General features: G+C 37.1%; 1 long non-coding RNA gene across 1 annotated transcript; it reads left to right on the top strand.

The window, feature by feature from the left end:
- Positions 1-472: 472 nt before the first annotated feature.
- On the top strand, positions 473-2,246 carry LOC124279732. The gene is made up of 4 exons (XR_006899460.1): positions 473-523; positions 729-771; positions 1,259-1,355; positions 2,189-2,246. It is a non-coding gene; the product is annotated as an uncharacterized LOC124279732 (long non-coding RNA).
- Positions 2,247-6,546: the final 4,300 nt, after the last annotated feature.

A 6,546-nucleotide genomic window follows, 5' to 3' on the forward strand; every position in this document is an offset into this window, starting at 1 on the left:
ATATGTAAGTTGGTAGCTTGACATATGGACAACGTTGCTGGAAATACATCAACATCTAATTTGCATAGTCACGTGACATACATACCTCACTCTGAACCAAAAAACAGTGTTGTGAATCTATGAATGGATAAGGGGTTCAAACGCGATATTACAAAGTATTACACTGAAAACATCTGTTCCAGTTTTCGATTCGATCATCTATTGTGACAGTGTTTCCTATTGTGGTAACCTGGTCATTTAGGTATTGGGAGGGAGACCTAACCTGAATAGTGACACCAGATGCCACACAGTTTGAGCTTTATGCAATCACATGCCTCATAGTCTCTTCCCATTGTCTGTAGATGTGTTTGTGTTATAAAAATATACAAAGTTTGTGGTTTGTGTTGGTGGAATCTCAGACATACCATTGTGGCAGATGCCAGTAACAGTGCGTCTCACTCTGATTCAGTTTATATGTGGACTTCTCCTTCAGTGTCTTGCAGACATGAGAGAACAACAGGAGATATTGTCGACCCTAGAGAAGGTACATTTATACCAATGTCGACTCATTGAAAGTACATCCACATATTCAGTATAACATTCTTTATATCTAATGATTAATTGTCACATTGTTTCAGTACATAAAGACATTGTATAACCGACGGATAGATAATAGTTTGATAATGAATAACATGCACTATCGACGTGTAACTATGAATGGTTTGAATGATTGCTTTGTTTATTTTAAGGAACGAGACCTCCGAAAACAACACCTTCATTCACTGTACTCTGGTATGTTACATCAAACATAAGTGCGTAATACATCTCTAACTTGTTAACACAGCTGGTTGGTGTTTGTGGAGTGGGAACAACAGGACCCACACATTGATGTTTCATGATTGATGAAACACATATCCTAACGCAATTGACAAAATCGTGATCTTACGCTGAATTCGTTACAATATATTTGTCATTGATATGTATAGTAAGATCATCATATCGATATGGTATGCCCGTGCGAGAATTGAAGCTGAAATGTTTAAACTTATGCGCAGATATGTTGTTGTTTTGAGTAGTATGAAACAATTTGGGGTGTCTCTGTGTACTTTATTGTCATATATCCTTATTGATGCAATATTCGTTTCTGGAGTTTTTGCCATCGCAAAATACTTTTGACAACATGTGCTGTTCAAACGCTCTTCCATTGTACAAATATATCCAAAATGGCACATGCATTTCAATAATGCCACAGGTCATGTAAGATACCTTGTACTTACAGCTCTTCCTCATGAGTGGCTCACCAAAATGCACTACCTGCACTTACACCAGGATGTCCTGTCCTGTACGACGATATAGAGCTGCCAGAGGCAATCAAAGTGAGTCTGCGTTCATATTTGGTGACCAAGATTAGAGAAGCTGTTTGTTATTTCTGTCAGTCTGTTACCAAGTATTGAGAACCCCATGAGCAGATCTTTCTGCTATATAAAAGCTACAAAACCAATCTATAATAAGAAACGACGCCAGGTGCTGATACAGCTGATAGAGTGCACTGCTAACGGTGAACCGTTAACACGTGTGTATTTTATATACGTGACATTCAAGAGCAGGTGCTTGGTTGTATCCAGTTACATATAGAACTCACTTCTGTGAGCTGAAAAAATTATCTCTAATATACCGTCGTGATGCATATGCCAGCAGCTAACTCACATATATTCACGATGAAAACACTCATGTTAAATATGAAACACATTGGTAATTGATTGATTATACACGGAAGTAAACATCAGCAATAAGCCTCTGAATGGGTGAGCGTTTCCCTGGACACTCCTGTTAGCACCTCTCATTACCACATGGAAACGGTAGTCAATTGTTCACCTGTAAAACACATAAATGTATGCTACAAGTTAAAATAGTGATTTGTATCTATAATAAATGATTATGTAAATATGGCTGATAATGGTACTAATAAAAAATTGATCTTACACAATAGTGATTTTGGATGCACAGCTTGCAAGATCTACCCCATAGTGATTATGTATACCAATCTAGGTAGCATTACATAATCCACACGATGTACAGATATTGAAAGGGCCAAGGGCAGTAGAGCCTATGCATGCAGTTGACGCCAATCTAAGGGTTGTTGGCATTGCAGTCAATGTTCATTAATAAGTAAGTGCATATATTTGGTGTGTAATTGAAATAATTGCAGGAAATTGTGAGGCCTGGACCTTTCCACAAACAGACGGCTAAGCCAGAGATTTCTTCAGGTAAAACTCATCATGGCCTATTTCTCATCCATTCCGTGAGTGAGTTGAGTTTTAAAAGCGACTTTGAACAGTATATCATTTACACTATGTCAGTTGGATGAGGAGGGAGTGATGTAGAGGTAAATGTTTGTTTTTCGTTAAGATTCTGTACTGTTCTGAACTGTAAGTTCATGACATTGTGTTTTAGCAATTATTAGTTGTCAGGAATGTATTGTTAATGAAAGGTTACTGGGATGTAACTGTTTTGATGCTTTTTGGAGTAAACTGTAATCTTTGAATCTTCAAAATAATTAAAGACTAATCCATATGGATGTAGCATTGAAGATTATGGACTATTTAGTAATCACAAGTTAAATCAAGACCAAGCAGTTTTGCGATGATCATTATTTGGTAAAAGATTTAACGTGAATGGCCACAATGGAGTGTGATGAATTGTTGTCAAAAAATTGATATATTCAGTTTGTTTATAAACGTATTTGTTTTCCTATGGGTAGTATGTCACAATGTTGATACTTATAAAAATGATCAAGATTCCACTGTACCTTTCTGTGAATTTGGCAACCACGAGCGACCTTTGACGAGGAGAAGTCAGATTTTCAAGCTTCGGCTATTTCAGCAGGGGTTGCTGAAGGAGAGGAGACATGCTTGACATCGTAGGAAATGTAAGCATATTATGTATTTGTTATTCAGTGTGACTCGCCGCAAAGGCATCATCAATGCCTTTCTTTAAGGGAACAGGTTTACACGAAATTGACATTTTGTCTTGCACTTTTTTGCATAAAAGTGTTCAAGTTGTTTCATAGCCAAAGCAGTACAAATATCACGAAGTTACTAATCTATTTTTGGCATTATGTCAATTCCATATTTTGAACAGTTATGAACAGTTCTATGTCCAAAATAAGCACGTCATGGTTTACGTTCCTTGCAATATGACGTCACAGGTCCCAAACTGATAGAACTCTCCTTGTTGTTCATCACACCACCTTCTAAATGCCACTGAAACAAGATATTGTAGAGTGTTAGAAAATCACGTCACATCTTTGTCGGTTATGTTACGCCTATAACATCACCTACAATTCCTTATTCGAATCCCTGAATTTCTCATAAAAGTTCAAACTTAAATGACAATTGGTGTTTGTGTCACCAATACCAAGTGCCTCGGTGGGATCATTCAGAAATATGTCAAGAAGTGAAAACGAACGCAGCGCTGAAATGTGCAAACAAAAGCCAATTTCAGATTTTACACTGAATATCAATCTCATATTGTAGAGATCTGTTTGCCTACTCGTTGCATTCACTTGCTCATACGTTTTAGAACATGCATGGGGAGAGTACCGTAGCCAGGTGTATTCCAGTGGTTTGCTACATTCAACACAATATATTATAGTTTTCGTCAGCGTGATGCCATGACTTATGCAAATTCACGTACAACGTTGATGGTACTTCTCATTTCTAAATATTTCAGTTGTTCCCAATGTAAACAGAAAGATAATAACAACACGCATATTGTCAGAATGATTCGGATCACTCTTACATGCCACATTTATGCATAAACGTTGTAGTCCATTTATTATGTATTTTCGTTCAATGAAATTGGAGATTAGCAACAGTATACATCTTCTTAAACCACTCACTACATTTAATGTAAAAGCAATGTTTCCAGTTTTCCCATCATCCAAGTGGCAGCCATCTTAGATTTCAACATGGCTGCACATTCAAATAATGTCACCCTTTTTTCACCTTTAGAAGTGCTATTCTGTTTCTGTTATTTTCACAATATATTTGCAAAATATATGCTGTTAAGGATTACAAGTATCCAAGACAGTTACTGTGTATACATGCGGGGAAAATATACTGCTATGTACCAAATTGAGGATATTATATGTTTTCACCAGCAGCTATTTATGATATATATATGATATATATACGCTGAACTCCCAGACTCCTCTATACTGCCATACTTATATTTTGCTTTTTTGTGGGAAACAAGAATATTATGAATGTTATGATAACCACATTAGCTATTAAGGAAGCTAGCAAACTGCTAACATTGTTGATCCAGTGGTGTGAAGTGACGTAAAGAAATGGTTGAAGATGAATGTCACAATGTCACCAAGAATTTGCCAGGTTTCAGACATGTAATCATTCTCCAATCGAAAAGTTAGCAATAAATAATGAGAAGTAAATATCTACAATGTCACCAAAGGAGGAGGTCTTTCCACAACTATTCACACTCATGTTTATATAAAGGGAACTGTTTCCCTCCGCCGAGACTCCGTCATTCTCTGATGATTACTGCATTGACATTCAATTACATAGTAAAGTCTTTTGGTTTTGCATGTACACATCGTTGAGTTCAACAATCTGTCTTGCACTGGTATCGAACTATCTCAGGAATAGCCTGGGCGGCTGCAAGAACATCACCAGCCAGTGACTTTAAGCTTGGCATCCTTATCCTTATGAAACCTGTGTATCTCATTGGGTCGAAGGAGACTTGTTTGAAAACAGGAACTTGAGCCCATACTTTATCTGCATCTGAACTTTGAATTAAAGGCGCAGGAGTGTTGGAAGACGCAATAAAACCGGTCGTATCTGCGCGAAGTCGAACAACCATCGCGGGAACCAGCTGCGGCTGGCGGGCGAGTTGAGCGGTATCTTTGGCATACTGACAATTCTCAACATGATGCTGCTATGACACGTCCTGAGATTCAGATCGACATGAAATATGAACTCCAGGACCTGATCGACAAATCTTCCTTCGACAATGAATACGATTTCATGGATCTGGGAATCAACGAATATGACGCTGCCGAGTATTCTGAATGGATCGATACCAATGGGCTGATGATTGAACTCCAACTTGATAATACGTAAACCAAAAGAACAACAACGCTGAATGTCAATCACGTATAATCAATCAATCAACGGTCTCGAATGATTCCTTTGCTATAAATGATGTGATAATTGATATCATTAGTACTTTCATTATTTATTGACTTTCGATGGAGAAATGATGTCTGAAACCACTGGTACCCTGTGACATTAATGAACATTCATCTTCAACCATTTCTTACGTCTACACCGATCAACTATTTAAAGTTAACTTTAATAGCAATGTGGTATCATATTGTTCATAATATTCTTGTTTCCACAACAAGGCTATAGTATGGAATAAGGAGTTCGATGTGCTATATATCATGTATCATAGTAACAACATGAGGCTTGTATAATATCTCAGTTTGATAGCGTATATATTTCCTGCGTATTCTTGGATACTTATGATCATAACGGCATATTTTGCAAGTATCAACAATTGAAAACGAGAGAACGGGGTAACGGAAGAGTGACATTATTGAATGTGGCAACCGTGAAATCTGGAATAACGAATGATAAGGAAAAACTGGAACTGCTGATGGAAATAACGGTGATGATTTGAAGACCAACATATGATAATTTCATTGAACAATAATACAATGGACTGGTTATGCGTAAATGTGGCGTATCGTCAATCTGATATGCTATTCGTTGTCGACAACTCTTTTCGATACGACCGAAGATTCAACTGAAAATATTTAGAAATGAAGTACCATCAACGTTAACGATTTGCGCTGAAATGACGGTGTTGATGTAACAATTACAACTGATACCTCGAATACTAAACTTTGTATGAACAGTGTTGACAATGAGCAAACAATTCTCACAATATGGCGATATTCGATAATATCTGTTGACTAAACGCTTTATTCACTGTTTCGAATGATCCCCATAAACTTTATTATTGATGTTTCAATACCAATTGACCTCATTTAGTTGAACTTTATCAATTCGGATTCAAGGTGTAGTGATATTATGAGCATCAACATAACCGTTAATGATTTCAACTTTCACAATATCTTTGTTTCGATGGCGTTAGAAAGGTGGTGTGATAACGAAGGATTCTATCGGTTGAACCTGTTATTCTTAAGGGGCGATAACGTCAACGGACGTAAGGAATTCGCTATTGTTCAAGAATTGACGTAATGCCAAATCGTTGTGCTTTGTGGGCTATTTGTACTTAACGGCTATCGAAGTAATGAACGAAAGTGCGAATTAAAATGTCAATTTCAAAACTTGCCCAGCAAAGGCATTGATGACGCTTTACTTTACTGAATAACAAACCATATTAACGCATTTCCTACGATATCGAAGCGCGTAATCTTCTGACTGTAATAACCGAGAAATATAAAAGATTAAACTCGTGGTGCCAAATTCTGAAGTACAGTGGAGATCTTGATCATTTTATGGTAACGATACCATGAAA

The sequence above is a fragment of the Haliotis rubra genome, unplaced genomic scaffold (assembly GCF_003918875.1).
Source record: "Haliotis rubra isolate DU_JTF1 unplaced genomic scaffold, ASM391887v1 Scf2555, whole genome shotgun sequence".
Lineage (NCBI taxonomy): Eukaryota > Metazoa > Mollusca > Gastropoda > Lepetellida > Haliotidae > Haliotis > Haliotis rubra.